Raw genomic sequence first — 19,728 nt, 5'->3', positions numbered from 1 at the left:
CAATCCTCCCCATCTCTCGCCTTTGGTAACCACGAAACTCATCTCTTTTGCTGTGAACTTCGCTTTTTTTTTTTTTTTAAATCCACCTATAAGTGAGATCATACAGTATTTGTCTTTCCCTGTCTGACTTATCTCACTTAGCATAATACCCTCAAGGTCCATCCACGTTGTCACAAATGGCAGGATCTTGATTTTTTTTTTATTTTTTTTTGTTGTTTAATGTTTATTCATTTTTGAGAGACAGAGCATGAGTGGGGGAGGGGCAGAGAGAAAGGGAGACACAGAATCTGAAGCAGGCTCCAGGCTCTGAGCTGTCAGCACAGAGCCCGACATGGGGTTCAAACTCACGAATTGTGAGATCATGGCCTGAGCCGAAGTCAGACGCTTAACCGACTGAGCCACCCAGGTGCTCTGGATCTCAATTTTTTTAATGGCTGAATAGTATTCCATTGTGTGTGTGTGTGAGCACGCGCATGGCACATTTCCTTTATCGATTCAACCATCGGTGGGCACTTAGGCTGTTTCCATGTCTTAGTTATTGTGAATAATGCTGCTACGGCGGTGCAGAGACCTCTTCGAGATAATGGTCTTGTTTCCTTTGAATGTAGTTCCAAAAGTGGGATTGCTGGGTCCCTTAGTATTTCTATTTTTCGTTTTTTGAGGGCTCTCCATAGTTAAGCCCAGCTCACTGTTCAGTGGCAGCAAGTCTGTGGACACTACACCCTATAGGTCTCTATTTTGGTTTTCCCACTGACCGTGGCCACTGAGTCTAATGTGCATTTTGCTTGACCATTATATATAACCTCTGTTTCTATTTTACTTTTTAAAATCTGTCCATGCTCTCTGCAAACTGTTTCTGATATTGATTCTAGTCATGCATTTCCTGCTTACTCCCTAAAGATTGTCTGCCCCCCCCCCACCCTCCACGTCTCCACGGGTCTGGCCCACTTCCCAGCCTGCTCAGGTGCCTCAGTGCACTGCCCTGTGAGTGTGGCCAATCTTACCAGCCCTTGGAGGCTCTAACTACACACTGAGAAATGAGTGTTCCTCCTTGTCCCCTCTTGGATCATGAGAAATGTGACTCTCAGGAAGAACAGTGCCTGACACATAGGAGCCACTCACTATTAATGGGATAAGGAAGGAGGGCATGAGGGAATGAACAAAGAAAGCAGGCTACCAGCTTGCTCTGAGGCACAAGTGTCTGTTTCACCTCCTCATGGAGGCATCAGTGAAATTGCTCAGGAATCCATTCCCTTCTATGGATGAATTCTCCTGGGCCCCGAGGCTACACCCAGAGACAGCTGCGAGAAATTCTGCCATAGGAAAGCTTCCCGTTCACCAACTGCCCCTCTGATCTCTGCCTGTCAAGCAAACAAGCCATGTGGAAAATTTGTGCAATCTTAAACTTCATAGTAGCAGTGGCAGTAACAATAGTAATGAGAGAGATAAAAATAATAATAATAACAATAATCACAGGCATCTAAATTTGAGTAGCACTTGAGAGCTTTCAGAGTGCTTTCAGATGCATTTGCTGCTGCCTTCCGCACCTCCACTGACCCTGCAGGATACAGGTAATCAGTACCGTGGCCACATCTTTAAAAGTTCCTGTGATTTAAAATCAAGATTCATGAGTGCAGGGAAAAGGAAACTTTTTTTATCACCATATTGAAGGGGATTTATATAGTCCACTCACTGGATCATCCCAGAAAGGATAGGCACCTTCCTTCACAGCCAGAGACCCTGGACACAGGGACAGAGGTCAGGACTGCCACCCCCACTGTCCAAGGGACGAAGGTCAGGATGCCACCCCGACTGTCCACAGCTGCTAAGTGTGCTCAGTAATGGTAACAACGAACAAGGGAGACTTTATAGGCGCAGAACTACCAGGGAGCAAGTGACCTTCTAAGGCTGTGTCACAATCTCATTTCTTTTCCTTCTCACTGGAATTTTAATCAGTCTGAGCATCAGTTAATGACTCTTTCTTATCCATTTGATTAAAACACAAAGTCATTGAGGCAGTAGCAAATTGGATTTTTTTTTCCCTGGCCCTCAATGCACTGCAGTAATGAAATCCATGACTTCCAACCTCCACGAATGAAGAGCAAACATGTATAGTATGAAAAGCAGGAAGGCTCATTTGTCTCCTTGCTGATGTCCCTCCCCGAAGAAGGCCCTCTGGGAGCCATGCATCTCTCCAACAGAGCACCTGTGTGGGTAGGGCTGAAGATTGAACGCCATGTGCAATACAATTTCATTTCTTTAAAAGCAGCTGCAGCTTTTATTATGTGGATGAAATCATATCCCACATACTAATTTAATAAGCTCTTTTAAGCTTACACAGAGTCGTTTCTTGGGAAAGGATGCATTCATATCCCACTGGCCTGTGCACTGAAAGATTTCCATCGATGACCCAAGGGAGAAAGAGTAATGAAGATAGAAAACAAGGCAAAGCCACTCCAATTCATATTCTGATTAAACCTTACAGATGCTGATTATCACAAATTTGGGTTGTAAAAATTAAATAGCAAGGTGAGCATCCGAACATTTGTCACCCTAATATATAAAGTGGTTCCCCATTGCCCTTGGTTAGGACTTTCCAATGACCCCCCCCCCCTGTGTCCTTGTATCTCATTGCCTCCGGTTCCAAGCTCACCACCTACAGGCGAAGACTGTCTGGTTGGAGTTCAGCAGTAGTCCTGCTGGTAGGAATGATTTAGAGTAGTTGCTCTGGGTGAGCACAAGAACCTGTGGCCCATCTTTCCCACCCCTTTTCCTCTTCAGGAAGAAAAAAAATCAAGTGACAAAGAACTAGAGACAAACAAACTGCTGAAGTAGACTTCTTCTTGGCAACACACAGAAAAGCCTTATTATTTGCTTTATAAGAGGATAATGTGAGCTCACACATCTGATTTTATGTTTATTCATTCAATAAAAATGTATTGTTTTCTTTATGTATCAGGCACAGGAGATACATATATAAACAAAACTTTTTTTAAAACCCTATGTCCTCACGGAGCTTTCCATTATATTATAAAACTATGCCCTATAATCTTAAAAGTAACCAGGTAGTTTTATTATACCTGTGTGGTATTGATTCTCTGGCCCAGGAAACTTCAGCACCACGGTTCTGGACAGCTCTACATCTCCTTACTAGTGCTCCCAGGCTAAGAGCACTAGTATCTCAGCATCTGGTTTCTCTGCATCCCAAAGCTGCAAGAGGTGCTGGGTAAGTTACCTGCAGACGGACATAGTTTGGAAGTGGGAAAATCCGTGTCCCAGGGCAATCCTTGGGAGATGCAAATCCATGGGAAAATGTCCTCATGCCACTTGTCCTCCACTGAAAGAAATGTGAATCATGGTTCCTCAAGCCTCCAGTGGGTTGACATTCAGCCTTTCTCAGTGGTAATCCATACAGTAAGAAAACCTTTGTTGATGTTTCTCCTTTCCCTGAAGTACATTCTTACTCTCTCATTTCTATTTCCCTAGATGGTCCCTCTTATTAGTCAGGGTTCTCCAGAGGAACTGAGCCAACAAAAGGAGATATAGACATAGATGATATTGATACAGATATTTGCTCGTAATAGAGTAATATGAGACAGAGATAGAGGAAATGAGCAAGAGAGAGAAAGAGACTGATTTATGATAAAGAAATGGCTCATACAATTATGGAAGCTGAGAAGTCCCATCATCTGTAGTCAACGAGCTGGAGCCACAGGAGACCCAGTGTTGTAGTTCTAGTTCAAGTGTGAAGGCCTGAGAACAAGGAGAGCCAATGGTGTAAATTTCAATACCCGAGCAGGAGAAAACCAATGTCCAGCTCAGTCAGAAAGGTGAAAGAAATTCCTTCTTATGCAGTCGTTTTGTGCCATTCAGACCCTCAGTTGATTGGATAAGGGCCACCCACATTAGAGATGGCAACCTGTTTTACTTAGTCTACCTATTCAAATGTTCATCGTATCCAAAAACACCCTCACAGGCATATTCAGAAAAATGTCTGACCAAATGTCTTGGCACCCCATGATCAAGGGAAGAGTAGGGAATATTATTTAAACTGTAGTGTGTGTGTCCTTAAGTTTCCATATTGGGTTTTAAGAAAAGAAAATATATAACTAAATTAAATGGCAACACCACATGCTGACAGGTTAACAAAAAAAAAAGGTATGGAATAAAACCTATATTAATAAAGACAAATCTGAATAAATAGTATTTTATCATCAAAGTCAAGAAGAGCAGCCAGTAAAAACATCAAGCAACTCGAGAGACATCAAGCAACTCAAGAGACATCAAGCAACTCAACGCACCATCCGTCTTGACCACCTCACCTGCAGAGGGAGATTGGTCATGGTGCCCAGTTGGTGGACCAGCCAGGTTTCTCAGGAGAAGCTATCTTAGTCCTCAGTAGACTAGGTAGAAGCCTCAGCATTTGGCCAGAATCTACTATTTAGCTCATGTTTGGCCTCTACAAGGAAATTAGCCAAATGCCTATTACAGTATCATTGTTACATCCCTACACTCGTGACAGCTTGACAGTCACATGAGTCACAGGTTACCATCACATCCAGTCAGCACAAAAATGCCAGCAATGTTGACAAATCACATTATGTATGGTCAGTATCCGAAGATCAACTTTCAAAATCAAGTATAACAGATAAAGCTGGGAGTTAAAATCCCCCAATGGTTTCCTCATTGTTAAAAGTCTGTCACTCAGTTGAAGTGTAAATTTATATTTCGAATCATAAAACACAGTTCAGGCGGCACCACCCTCAGCACCAGGGCCACCAAACCACCTTCATGGCAGTGGCTATGGTCAGCAACACCTCACACTGGTCACACTTGCACTATACCATTGTCAGCAGAAAGCAATTGAACACTTCACATTACAAATGTACACAGCAGGATGACCACAAAAGCAATCTATCAAGCTTAAAACCTGACCACCAAAAAATAACAATGATCGTATTTTGAACAAAATTCAGACTTATTCTTATATCCTAGACATTTACTCTGTGATGGTAATACTCAGCAGATGGTCGAGTTTCAACACTTGGCGTGTTGTCATTCAATGCCTCTCTGATTGAAACACCAGATTTTATTGGCCCTTAATAACTTAGTAGGGTACTAATAAGTAGGCCTTAATCACACGTAAAAATAGAAGTCTACCGAATTCCTTTCCGTTCATCCGTAAGAGCAAAGAAATGTCTTGCATTCAGGATGGGTATACAGCTCATAACTGTGTCTTACAGTCCACCCCTGGGCCACAGACCAGATGCTGACGATCACTGCCATCCAGTCCCATCCAGGTAACGTGACATTCACCTGCCTGTCGTTGAGAGACAGTTCTTTATAGGTCTCTCAGGTTCCTACTTGCTTTGTGATCAGAGACACCGACTTCCCTTTTTTCTAAGAATGCCCATTCTTCTCAAGGATATTTAAATAGTGAGAACATGTTTTACATGCTACAGAGCAGCGATTCCCAATCAGGGGCAACGTTGCCCCTCGGCGGACACTTGGCAATGTCTGGAGGTATGTTTGCTTGTCACAACTGGGATAAGGATGCTAATGGCATCTGGCATGTAGATGCCAGAAATGCTGCCAAGCAAACATCTTCTAGTGCACAAGGAAGTCCTCACCAACAGAGAATTGTCCAGCCCACAATGTTCATGAAGCCTAGGTTGAGAAACTCTCTATGGAAGTAGTCTCTCCCTCCATACCAAAGAGCAGGCATGCTTACTGCCACTACTAAAAGATTCTGGTCCCCTAAGCTCAAGTTCTTCGGGTATAAAACACCTACTGTGTGAACAGGCATCCATCACCCATCCAGACTTACTTGCCTCGTGCCCATGGCACTTGCAGTCAAGGGGAACTTCTCCGCCATGTTTAATAAACTCCTTTGTCTCTAGGCCAGGAGTGTTGCATCTTATTCCAGCCTCCAGGAAACTGTGCCAGGCTAACTTGTGCTCTTGCCAGCAGGATTAAAAACTCAGACCCTTCACAGTCCGGACACCCTTCCGGGGACAACGTTGTGCTTCAGATCCAATCTGTTGATGTCCACCAGCGGGGATGCTTAGGTGTGCTAGAAGAGCAACTTCAGAACAAACAAGGTCCATGAAGTGTCAGCAGGGGCAACAAAAGAGCTTTGTGCCCAGTATGCCTCCACCCCGCTTCACATGTAACATTTGCTAGGGATGCAGAGGGTGACAGGCTCTCAGAGCCAAGAGGCAGTCCCTGGAGCAAGAAGGGATTCTGTCATAGCTCGCTCCAAAGCTAATCAGCAGCCAGACAGAGCGGAGGCTGTGGCTGCCAGGTGTGACTGCATCAGGCTTTGGCGTCCATCAAAATAACTCAATAACTCAACATTATATCCCCAGCTTCAATTCATTTTTCTAACAGGCATCTGTTTCTATTTGATCTGGGCAGAGGGAATTAAGTAAGGCAAGTTAGCACTGGGCAAGGGAAGCCACAGTGGCCACACACCCAGCTGCAGCCTAGGGAGGGGTCCACTCAGGAGGACGTAGGGGTGGGGAGGAGAGAAGCCAGGCTTTGAATCCGCATCGGAAGGTCAGGTGCTGGAATTGCCTTCGAGGCCATCAAAACCCACCTCTGATTTCCAGAACAAAGTAACGTGAAAGCATTGCTGGGTGTTCCCACCCTCCATGTCAGGGTACTGACCCCTCAACTCACGGTCTCTCAAATGAGCTTCCACTGACGGACAGTCCTAAGGGTTAGTCAGAATACTGCACTCAAATCTCCTCCCTGTCTAATTCCACTCACGGGCCCTCAACAGCCAGCCAGGAATCAAGGCCCTATGCCTTGGGGTTCGAGTTCGGGCACAGGCTCCAATCCTTGGGTGAAATAAAATGGAAATCAAGTTCTATAGCTTGTTATCCAGGCTGTGGCTGAGAGGAAAGATAATAATTTGGTGAACAGTGGAGTGCTCCAAGGGCACCCATGATATATTCTAGAGCAAGGATTGGCAAACTATGGCACTCAGGCCACATGTGGCCACACCCTCTCATTTCCCTACTGCCTGCCTGTTGTCACTCCACACTGTGGTAGCAGCTGACTAGTTACAACAGAAACCAGATGGCCAGCAAAGCTGAAAATATTGACTATCTGGCCCTTTACAGAAGAAGACTCCTAAATTCCCAAGTGCTTGGGTCCAAGGAGAGAAAAGCTGAAGCCTCTGGTTGCAGATCTTCAGTGGGTCCACGTGGGTAGGCCCCACGAACACCAGAGCAGGCACAGAGACATCAAAGTCCCCCCAGCACAATGGTGACGGACATCTTTGAAGTCTTAGGGAGAAATCGGCAGGCAGAGCCAGGCTCTGAGACAATGAGACACTAGGGGAAAATGTTCGATGAAGAGGCTGGTGGAGGGACAGGTCAGTAGGATCAGGGTCCTTCTAGCAGAGAAGAAACCCTAAGCCAGTAGGAAGCAGAGTCCAGGCCTGGGTAGCATGGAAAGTGAGGAGCAGGAACCCCCAGAGACCATTTATAGGAGAGCCACGAAGAGGGACAAAGAAGATAAATATAAACCTGTCCTTCTCTGTAATTTTTTTAATTTAATAACATCCTCCGACCCTGGAGATTAGGGCTTCCCAACTGATACCCATGAGGCCCCCAGTCTTTCACATCAGACTCAGACATACATCATGGATGTCTGGGACAACATGAACATCACAGGCCACCGTATTTTAAAGGCTCTAAAAAGTCCCGCAGCAAAAGGACAGGGCCTGTCCACCTGAGAACTTCTGTCTATACTCTGGCACTGGTATTCCTGAGATTATCCTTTGGGGAACGATGTATTCCAGCCCAGCTCCAACCTTTACAGATCAGACAACTCCCTCCACACCTTGTATGACCCCCAGTGTTCACACCACAAAGCCATTCATGGACCAGCAGATGCCCATCAGTGGGATGGGGGAGAGTTAGAAGCCAGCACTGATGCACACTGATGAGTCCCTCCCACAGAAGAAAGGACTGCAATGCACTTGGTGCTCAAAATGTCCTCTCTAGAAGCCGGTGAACCAGAAGGTTTAGGAAATATTAACCGTCCAAGCTACGATAATGGCAGAAAGCTACTCCTGCCACCTAGGACCCCATCCTGTTCTAATAGAAGCCGGTGAACCAGAAGGTTTAGGAAATATTAACCGTCCAAGCTACGATAATGGCAGAAAGCTACTCCTGCCACCTAGGACCCCATCCTGTTCTAAAACACTGACCCAGTGTTCACCTTGGCACTGACTGACACAGAAGGAGAGAGCGAGCTGAGAGTGGATGGTCACTAAGGTCTTTATCTGCTTTCTGCAGAAGAAGGAGCTAAGTGGCCCCTCCGGTCAGGAGGCTGGCTCCAAGAAGCTTCCACGGGCGTCTGACTCCGGGTGTGTCTGCCCCACCCACCACAGGTGAGGTTTGGGCCACAGGCTGACAGGGACAAGCATGCTCCCAGTTCAGACCATGCACAGCCAGGCACGGAATGAGCTCCACAGAGGCCCTGGGAGGTGGGGGGAGGGGGGGAACACTGCGCATTTCCCACCTCAGAGCCAGTGTTCCTGTTTATGAAGCCCCTCCCTTCAACAAGCAAATGTGGAAAAACAAACAACCTGAGACCTACGTTTGGCCATGTGACCTGCCCTTCTTGGAAATTCACTTAGCTTCGGAAAATGGGTTTTTTATTTGACCTTTGGACCACTTCTCCAAAAATATTTTTATTCCTGTATCTTCTTGTTGAAAGGTGGTTTGTGCAAATTGTTTAAAGAAAAAAGTCCAAACTACAAAAGACTGTAGTTCTCTGCCACCCCTGAATCTGAGCACTCCCTTCCTCTCTGAGACAATGACTCTCACCAAGTTACCTGTCTAGGTCAGTTCTGAAAACAAGCCAAAAAATTAACCACCGATCCCCTAGGGGTGGGGAATGGGGTTGGAGGAAAACAAGGAGCCACCCTTTGTCGAGGAGTGCTCTCTGTCAAGGGCACTGCCACTCTGCATATGGAAACCCATGCTCCCGATATAAGCACCAGATGGAACCTGTTCTCTCTACAGGTAAGGAGCCTGACGTTCTAAGCTCTGATTGCATCTGACCACCAAGGCCATGCAGCCAGTGCTTCAGGAATAGTGTCTGTGAATAAACAGTCAAGCCACAGTTCTAGACTATTACATACAGTCCATTCCATAGCATAAAATCTATTCATAAATCAGATTTAGTGATTTCTTGATGCAGAACGAATTACGCCGAGGCCTAGTGTCTTAAAACAACACCTATTTCTTTTGTTCACTCTTTTGCTGAGCAGGGGCTCAGCCGGGAAGCTTGGCTGTGCTCCACATGGCATCAGTTGGAACAATTCATCTGTACCTGCTTCTAAGGTGGTGCATCACAGAACTGGCAAGTCGGGGCTGGCTGCTGGACCCTCTCCCGGTGGGCGTCTCCACAAGGTGGCTTGAGCTGCCTCACAGAAAGGCAGCTGGGGTCCCACACTCTGTGTCCCAAGAGGTGGAAAGCAGAAGTTACCAGTTTCTTGAAGCCTGAGAAATGAGACAGCCATCATCCCCACTGCTTGGCCAAGCAGAACAGACCCAGATTCAAGAGGCGGGGACAGCAACTCCATCCCTCTGTTGAAAGCGTGTCAAGGAATTTTGGAAACATGTTTCCAAGCCTCCACAATTGTTTATTTGTTGTATCATTTATGCGTTCATTTATTTATTCTTTAAAAGCTACTTTGAACATAATTAAAACTGTCATTCAGCTCAGGTACCCCATTTCATTAGACCATGCTTAAATGTTAACCAGAGCAGCCCCGGGTTTGTATCGGGAGACAGATGCAAATCCTCCCAAAAGCCTGTCCCCGTGGCTTGGTGGTGGTGACAAAGAGGAGACCACAGCTGGAGAAAGTAGCTTCTTTTTCTGAAAACTGAGGAGAGAGTGCCCTGTGTGGTGTCCGTGTCAGTGGTGGTGGTGGTGGAGCTCACAGCTGAGACACATTCCTCATAACAGGTTCCTCCTCGTTTCTGCTCACCTGATAGGTTGCAGCCCGAACCTCCATTTCATCACTCTCTGTGCTGTTTTCTCCGCTTTCTCTATCCTCTTCAGGCTCAGGGGAGTTTCAGCCTCCCAGTGTACTCAACCTCCCATCTGATGTTTCATTAACAGTCCTTCCCCGTTTCCTTGGTACTCTGACACCAGCTTGGCCTTTCTACCTCTTCTTAAAATAGGTATCTATTAACACACACTAAGTGAGCTGGAATTCTGTGAACTGCGGGAAGAGCAGGCACCCCCTGAGAGGGGCCGTAGAACCCCCCTCCCACACCCATCCACTCAAAAGGCTAACTGCCCTGAATGGGCAAACATTCAATACTACTGTTGAGAATTATAGGCCTTTCCATCCAGCTGTCACTTTACAACGATAACATTTACAAACAAGCAGGTGTGATTATCACAGGAACACAGGGTAATTATGCACATGTGGGCTAGAGGGAGCCCAGGGAACCCTCTAGGCTGAACCTTGGAGTCAGTCCTGAGCATTTTCCATAGCGCTTCCCCCACCCCCGCCCCAAGGGAGTTCTTCACGGTCTCCCAGTCTGAGCCTCAAGTGTTCCAGTGCTGCTGCAGCCCCGTCATGGAGGAGTCTGTGCACGTGTGTGCCCACGCGCACTAGGGTCCCATCGCCTGGGGACACAGCAACTGGGGGCCACGGGTGCCCCTGTCCATACCCTCTTGTCAGGTTGGGACTCTGCGAAATGCAGGGAGTCTGGGAGCTGTAGGGACAACTCAAGAGGACAGAGCTGAGAAGCTAAGGAGGCATCTGGAAACTCCCTCCTTAATGCCTCCTGACACCAGGCCTTTCTGCTTGGCCGCACATGCGCAGCACAGCCTGTGAGCACAGTTTGGCACCGCGTTCACGTGCACGTGCTCATGAGTGTCTCTGGAGGGGGCTGATCTTAAAGCTTTTTGGATGCCTCATGCCACGGCATCTGGGCACCACGGCCGCAAGGGGTTCAGTACCTCCCACGCTGAGCACTTCGGACACCTAGCAGGGACTTGACCGGTGTTCGCGGAGTGAAAAAACGGGCAGCCACTGTGCCATCTCCAGGGACAGGGCCGCGCCATTCAGACCCTCCTCTGTCTCAGCCCTCGTCTCCGGGGGCACTTGACATGTTAGCTCAGCTCCGCACGGCAGGCAGCCCCCTCTTTTGTCAGCCCCATCCGCGTCCTAGAGCGCCCCCGCCCTCCAACCTTCCAGTCTTCCCCTCCTGCAGCAGAAACCTGCCCTCCCAGCCTTTCCCTTACCCTGTCTTCACACTTTATCTCCCACCAATTGGCTTTTTTGCCACACACACACACGTGCATGCACACACCAGCTCCTCCTTTAAACCTACATATCCCTCTGTATATGAAATGCCCTCCCCTCCTACCATGAAACAGATCAACCTCCACAAAGGCGAGACCCCCACCTCCCTCGGGACGGCCTCCTCCCACATTGGGATGCAACCCTTCCTCCTCTCTTACTCCTAGGTCCCCTTTTACAGAACAATTTGGATCGCTACTGTGATGTTCATCTCTGCCTTCTGCACAGAAGTTGTGCGTGCTCTCTCGCTCTCTCGCTCTCTCTCTCTCCTGCTCTCTGTGCAGCTGCCCTCCATAGCGTCCGGTCCCTGGGGAGAAGCCACAGTGCATTTTCCAGCTTGGCTCTCTCTCTCAGGGCCCCCAGCAGAAAGCACTGCAGTAGGGATGTGCTCAAAATCTACCGAACTGGGAAGGGTAAGGAGCGCTTGGACCAGAGAAGAGGGCAAGCCCAGCTGCCCGCTGAGCCCCAGTGCTGCCACCGCAGAGTCCTGGCATGGGCAGAGGGCAGCCCTGCCTCCTCTCCACCAAGGCTTCCTGCCCTTCTGTCCAACAGTGCTCCCTCCAGCAGCCTGGTGAAGCTATTAACCCTGTGCAGAACGTTGTTCTAAAAGGCATAAAACAAAACACTCAGATTACAAAGGACCCAGTGATACTGAAAATCAGATAGCTGCGTGCACTTGAGCAGGGGAGCCTCACCCCAGCACTGTGCGTCCACGGGCTCTGCCCTGGAGCCTATCCCCCCCATACCTCTTCCCCTGCCCCCCACTGTGGGAAGCACCCTCGAGGTGGTGGGATGCAGAGGGGGTGCCACGGGGGAGGGAGAAAATGTAGGACAAGGGAGTCTGAAACAAAAGGCACGCTCACCAGGGATTCCTGAGAGGCTGCGGCTGCTGTTCATACAGAAAGATCTGAATCATGATTTATGGTTTGCAGAGCTTGGGTGCACATGGAGAGAGAGGGGGAGAGAGAAAGAGAGAGGGAACTGTTCTCATGGACACAGCACAAGAAATAGCTGCCCTTAATTACAGCTGGTAAATAATTGTTCCTACTGCAGCGACAATGTTTTCAAATGAAATCTGTGGACTCTGGAGGTTTTTTTCTTTGCTTTCATCATTGTCTCCATTAGGCACTTAGACATACTGAGCATTAAAACCACCCGCAACCTAAGTAATATGAATTCAAGGACCACACTACCTGGAAATAGGAAAAAGAGCTTGTGTGTGTTTTTTTTTTTCCTTCTAAACCAGCTGCAAAGCAGAGGATATCGAGTAATTTTTATATTATGAGATTTCAGGGGTTTTTTCATACTGTGTCTATTTCCTTTTAATGACAGTTGTCAGAAGTCACTCTTAAGAAAGTACTTGGAAACTGAATAGAAAATGTCTCACACATGTACTTTCCCTGTTTTTGTGAAATTCAAATACGATGTGAGCGACAGGCACTGAGTGCTTGTCCCCCACGCGCAGCAAATGGAAGTTTGCTTCAAACCTTTTGTTCGCAGAGGTAGGAGGGGAGACCAGGAGTCCGTCAGGAGGCACCCTGCCTGGGATTCAGCCCGGATAGGCCAGGACTAAATGCACCAGGTGAGCTCCTGTTTCGTGGGGTGGGGTTGGATGGGGGGGGGGGTGCTGGCAACCTTGAGCACCCCCATTTCAGGAGTTAGAATGGAAACAGACTCAGCCCCTCGTGAGAAGCCAGATCCCAGGCTCCGGCCCCAACAGGAGGCAGGGTCATGTTGGGCTCTGCGTTGAAACCTTGTGTCTGTCACTGGGAAGCAGGCTTGGCAGGAGGCAATCCAGCCAGCGTGGTGGTGCCCCCACGCTCAGTTCCCAGGGGCCCAGGAGCTGGGGGTGTCAGGGACTGGGACCCGGCTTCGGCTGGTCCCTCAGACCACTTCTGCAGAAGGCCAGGGGACAATGCTCCTGTTTGGGGCCCTGCAACCCCGTTCGTGGATTCTGCTAATGACCGAAGACCCATTCTGGCTAAAACTAGTCAGGAAGAAACGTTCTCTTCTTTATACCAAGATCCTGATGAATGCACACACCTTCCACGTGGAGGCAAAAATCCCGAGTTCAAATCATGGCTGGGCTAGCCATCAGCTCTAGAATTCTGGCTACACAGCGTAAGCACTCTGGGTCTCTGTTTCTCAACAGCGATATGTGAAGGCTCAGGCCCGCGTGCGTGGTGTTTTGCACTGGGTTGTTGAGGACTTCCCATGTTCACAGAAACATCAAGTAAGCGGACAAGGACCAAATCTGCTGTGTTAGCTGGCGCTCTGGGCCTCCGCATGGGGCTGTGTGCGAACCCAAGTTCAGCGGTGACCCTGCCTGTGTCAGAAGTCCTGTGAAGGTTTAGAACAAAGCCCAGGGGGGCAGGGAACCACCTCAGGAGAGGGGGTGCTAGGAGTGGAGACAGAGAGGAGAAAAGACACATGTCGTTCCCAGTGGGGAAGCCCACCCCTCACCCAGCCCCTTACCACCTTCCCAGCCCCCACCTCTGCCAGCCAAGCCTTCTCCTTCCTCCGCCCCTAAGTAGAGCCTTATGCATCTAGGCCAGGAAAGACGCCGGGCATGAAGTCGTGTCTGATGGAGCCATCTGCACATCCTTGGGAGATGCCCCTATCTGTAGAGCAGGGCTCAAGCAGGGGAAAGCAATTAACGTTCTGCCCTGAGGTGTCACCTTCTAGAATAAATCCTGTGGCCCCAGCAAAGGACAAAGGGTCCAGGACCCTGATACCAGAAGGAGGGGACAGCCAGGTGTATGTGGCAATTCCATACCGACCCCCACCCCTGCCCAGGTCCTCACGGACACAGCAGCCTCACTGAGGCAAGAAGGCAGGACTGCTGACCCCATTTCACAGACCGGGGAGGGAGGCCCAGAGAGGGCCCCTCACGCGCACACGCACAGAGCTCAGGAGAAGTGGCCCCAGGATGGGCGGCCCAGCCAGCTGGCCCCTGGACTCCAGGTGCCCCTCTGCTCCTCCTCTAGCGCCCTGGAAACAGCCTTCCCGCGCTGGTGGGTGAGCGCTGTTGGGCAACCCAGGCGTCCTCGTCCCGCCTCTCCGACTCAGCACCCACCAACAATGCGCCAGAGCGGTGGGCAGAAGGTACCCCCCAAGTGCTGACTCGCGTCCTAATCCCTGGGGGCTGTGAGTATGGCGGGCTGTCCAGCAAAGGAGAACTGAGGTCACGGATGGAATTAATGCTGCTGATAAGCTGGCCTTGAGTTAGCGAGGACACCTTGGACCACCTGGGAGGCCTCAGTGTAACACCAGGGTCCCCCAAGGTGTGGCAGGCAGAAGCGGAGCCGGAGGCCAGGGGAGTGACCGTGGAAAAAGGCTCAGCGGACCACGGAGCTGGCAGCGAAGCCGGAGGAAGAACCCAGGAGCTCTAGACAGACTGCAGACGGGGAAAAGGCAAGAGACCGATTCTGCCCTGGAGCCTGCAGAAGGGTATGGCCCTGCTGGCCTCGAGGGCGGTGAGATAATCGAACTGTGGCAGTTGGTGAGAGCGGCCACAGGACACGAACAGGCGGCTGGCACGTCATCGTGGGGGTCAGACACACTGCAGTCTGAGGTCCGGAGACCTGCACTTACAGCCCCTTGGAAGCTGTGTCCCCTGAGCAGCCATGTCAACCTCTCTGGGTCTGGCTTCCCATTTCTAAAATGTGCGATGAGGCCTCCAGGATTGCTGTTAGTGCTGCCAGAAGTCAGGCTAATTAACTGTCAACAAGAAAAGTAGGGGTGCTTTCATCGATTTGCCAGGGGCCCGAGGCGGGCGGGGAATTAAGATTTTTTTGAACCCGAGACAGAAGTCGCTAATTGTTGCCCACAGAAATTGCTTGAATATCTGTAAACATTTACTTTGCTTTTCAATAATCACGTATATGGCTTTAAATCAATATAATGAGCCCTCTTGCGAAGGACTTCTGCAAGCCAGGAAGAATCCCAGCGTGGGGCAGCACCAAGTCAGGACCCCGACTCATCCGTGCTCCAGGACTGGAACACAGATCACAGGACAGGAACTGCCCCACCAGCCCGGCTCACACGGAGCACAGGGCCACCCGGTAAGCGACAGGGTGGGAAACATATGCTCTGCACTCACCGGCCACGCGGCAACTGAAAGCTGCTTTCGAGCTTTCTGCCATTGGGGTCACATTATAATGGGAGAGGTGGTGTTCCCGTTAGATTCCCGGGGGTGAATTCCTCTATGGAGAAGCATTTTTATAATTCCAGAAATCACCTGGCTTTCACTTACCATAGTCGCGTCTTAGAATTGTAATGCATCACATGTTTATACAGGCACCACACAGCAGAACCCGGAATTGTTTACGTAGGGAGCCAGCATTTACTGAACATCTCTGTTGGGCTAAACACCACACCAGTTCCGTATAATCCCTCACACTCAACTCCTTCCCTTATGAAATATTTGTATATATACATTAATAGATGTATATATTTATATATAAAGCTTATTTATCTATATGTATAGTTACGTATATATAACTTTATAGAACCTTATATTAATAATTGTACAAATATAAAATTATATAAATATACTACATATTATATATTAATTGCATATTGTATTAATTATATTGTTATTAATACAATATATAATTATATCATTGTAAATATATACACATATATAAAACACCTACTTCTGAAGGGTATCAAGGATTAAGCTAAATAGAATAACGTAGCCAGGGACACACATCTGGGAAGAAATAGGACTGGAGTCACCCCCACTCTCCCTGGTTGTCACCCCATGCACTTTGTTGGCCCTACCACATTGCATGGCCCCTCCTTATGGAAGGTGCTAGGTCTTTCCTCACTGTGAGTTTATTCCTCATCCTACCATTGGACCTGGCTTTTGATTTCACAGTGTGGCAAACTCCCCACTCCCACATTCACCTACAACAGCACACTTTAAAAAAAAAAAAAAAAAAAAGTACATTAACGGTTAGAGAAAATATTGTGTCATGGATCCCATTAGGAAACTTTAAAATTCATTGAGAATATTCACCAAGTCCTGGTAGTTTGCGGGAACTCTTTTGGGAACCTGGGGTGCCAAAGGCTCGGCGTTCTCCATTCCCCGGCAAAGAGTGGAGAGCACAGGAAATAGACAATGAGCAACCAAGAAGGGAAAAAGAGGGGCTATCAAGCTGTGGGTGAGCGCCACCCAGAGAATGCCCTAGACCAATGTCCAATAAAACCTTCTCTATACAGGTGAGACCAACAGGAATATGCTCCTGGCAGAGGAAACAGCTGGTGTGAGGCCCCTAAGGCAAGACTGAGTATGCTTACTGGGGAGCGTAAGAGAGGAGAGCCGCCCAAGACGATGTCAGGAGAGGGGCAGAACCAGATCTCATCGAGCTTTATGGTCAAGGAGCAGGAATTTTTGTGAGAAGCCAAGGGTGGCATTGAGCAAGGGAGTATCATAGCCTGTTTTGCATTTTGTTGGGTTGTTTTTAGATCACTCCAGCTGCCGTATGCAGAATGGACTGTGGGAGGTCCGGTGAACAGTGGAAGCAGAGAGAGAGAGAGAGAGAGACAGTATGGTAGCTTCTCTGGAGGGTGGTGGTGGAAGGGGAGACAAGAGAGAGGTGGGGGCTATGCTCTGGACAGACAGGTAACAGGACTTGAACCGAACCATGGCTGTGGTCAAGTGAACCATTTGTCTATAGGGAATCTATCCCCGCAGAGCATGGCGGCCCTGTGGGCAGAGTACAAGTCTCTCCTCATTTATTTTGGACTTGGCTACATGACTTCCTTTGGCCAATAAGATCTACACGGGAGAGCCAGTGTATCAGATATAACAGAGAGTGTAGAAGGCACCACTTATTTCTGCCGTCCTTCCTGAGTTTGTCCTCTACACTGTAAACCAGGCACATCCCAGGGAGTAACTGCTCTGCCAGCCTGGGACCTGTAGACCCCACCTAGGCCCAGTTGAGGCCATCTAACACCAACAGACCCATGAGTGAGGAGTAAATGTTTATCACTGTGAGCTACAGAGATTCCAAGGTTATTTGTTACTATGACAGAAGCCACCCTCTACGAGACTATCACCTAGATCTTTGGCTTAACCCACGGTGTACATAGTGGTTCTGTTTACCAATTTGGGGGTTGACAAGTGGGATAGAAGGTGGGATTGAGATTTCATTTTAGGACACATTTAACAAACAGGAATACCAGCTATTTTAAGGAAGACACACTCCTTGCATCTGTAGGAGGATCACATTGTTTCCGTTTGGAATTTAACATCCCAAATAAATTTCTAGATCCCTTTATATGCGATCTGTTCACTGTCAAACATTTTATTCCCCGGAACTGTTTATTTGACTTCTTTCCAAAAAGAAAGTGCATTTCAAGTTAAATCTAGTTTCCCCCAAGAGGTTCTAACGAGATGAAAGATAGAAACAGGGTCACAAAAGGAGGAAACCCACTGCCCATCACACTGTCATTCAGCTGGGTGACATTTCCAGGGAGCGAGCCTGATGAGATCAAGGTGGGGAAGGGACTGCCTTTAAAAATCACATCCGGGTCGTTGTAAGTAATAAAATCCACATGGATAGCCCATTGTGAAGACAGCCAAGGGAATCTTTCCCAGCAAAGCAATTTCAAGACAAATCCATCTTAAACAAGACGAGGAACGTATTTTGTTTGGATATTTGGTTTGTGAATAATTGTATTCGTGTTTCATTTATTGACAATTGTATCTCCATGTCATCATATAATCTTGCCAATTCAGGATTAAAATTTTTAATTCCATCATAGTTAACATACAGTGTTATATCAGTTTCAGGTGTACAACATAGTGATCCAATAATTCTATACGTTACCCAGTGTTCACTAAGGTAAGTGTGCTCTTAATCCCCATCACCTGTTTCATCCATGCCCCACCTACATCCCCTCTGGTAACCATCAGTGTGTTCTCTACAGTGAACATTCTGGTTTCTTATTTCTTTTTTTCCTTTGTTCATCTGTTTTGCTTCCTAAATTCCACATTTGAGTGAAATCATACGGTATATGTCTTTCTCCGACTGACTTATTTCATGTAGCATAATACCCTCTAGCTCCATCCAACCATGTTGTTGCAAATGCCAAAAAATCATGCTTTTTTTATGTCTAAGTAATATGCCATTGCGTGTGTGTGTGTAATATATCTTCTTTATCCATTTATTGATGGACACATGAACTGCTTCCATAATTTGAGTATTGTAAATAATGCTGCAATAAACATAGGGGTGCATGTATCTTTTCAAATTACTATTTTCATGTTCTTTGGGTAAATACCCACCAGTGAAATGACTTGATCATACGCTAATTCTATTTTTAATTTTTCGAGGAACCTCCATACTGTTTTCCAGAGTAGCTGCACCAGTTTGCATTCCCACCAACAGAGCAGGAGGGTTCCTTTTTCTCCACATTCTCATACTTGGTGGTTCTTCTGTTGATTTTAGTCATTCTCACGGCATGAGGTGATATCTCATTGTTTTGATTCTCATCTCCCTGAAGATGAGTGACGTTGAGCATCTTTTCACGTGGCCATCTGGATGTCTTCTTTGGAAAAGTGTCTATTCATGTCTTCTGCTCATTCTTTCACTGGATTATTTGTTTTTCGGGTGTTGAGTCTGTTAAGTTCTTTATAGATTTCAGATACTAACCCTTTATCCAATATGTCATTTGCAAATATCTTCTCCCATTCTGTCGGTGGCCTTTTATATTGATTGTTTCCTTTGCTGTACAAAAGCTTTTTCATCTTGATGGGGTCCCAATAGTTAATTTTTGCCTTTATTTCCTTTGCCTTCGGAGACATGTGGAGCAAGAAATTGCTGCGGCTGAGGTCAAACAGGTTGTTGCCTGTCTTCTCCTCTAGGGTTTTGATGGTTTCCTGTCTCACATTTAGGTCTTTTATCCATTTTGAGTTTATTTTTGTGACTGGTGTGAGAAAGTGGTCTAGTTTCATTCTTCTGCATGTCGCTGTCCAGCTCTCCCAGCACCACTTGCTGAAGAGACTGTCTTTTCCATTGGATCCTCTTTCCTGCTTTGTCAAAGGTTAGTTGGCCGTACATTTGTGGGTCCAATTCTGGGTTCTCTATTCTATTCCATTGGTCTATGTGGGACAATTCACATTTTAATGGTTTCCCAAGAAATATCACAACGTATTTTTAGCTAATCTTTTATAATAATATTTTTCTATAAAAAGTAATATACATTCACAGAAAGTTGTTAAATACGTACTATTAAGTAAAAAAAGACAGAGCTATAATATCCTCAGTATGATACAATTAAAATTAAAGTCAATAACAAATAGTATATACATGTATAAAAATAGTGTGTATACTATATACATAAAGATATCTGGACAGATTACTGTTAAATTACAA

General features: G+C 47.3%; 1 pseudogene; it reads right to left on the bottom strand.

The window, feature by feature from the left end:
- LOC124510480 (60S ribosomal protein L10a-like) overlaps positions 1-5,875 on the bottom strand; it is a 29,597-nt pseudogene extending 23,722 nt beyond the window's left edge.
- Between the last annotated feature and the right edge of the window lie 13,853 nt (positions 5,876-19,728).

This window comes from Lynx rufus, unplaced genomic scaffold, assembly GCF_022079265.1.
Source record: "Lynx rufus isolate CCGP_SWC_20201006 ecotype Redwood Valley unplaced genomic scaffold, mLynRuf1.p SCAF_1, whole genome shotgun sequence".
Classification (NCBI taxonomy): Eukaryota; Metazoa; Chordata; class Mammalia; order Carnivora; family Felidae; genus Lynx; species Lynx rufus.
This window is presented reverse-complemented; position numbering and strand designations above follow the sequence as displayed.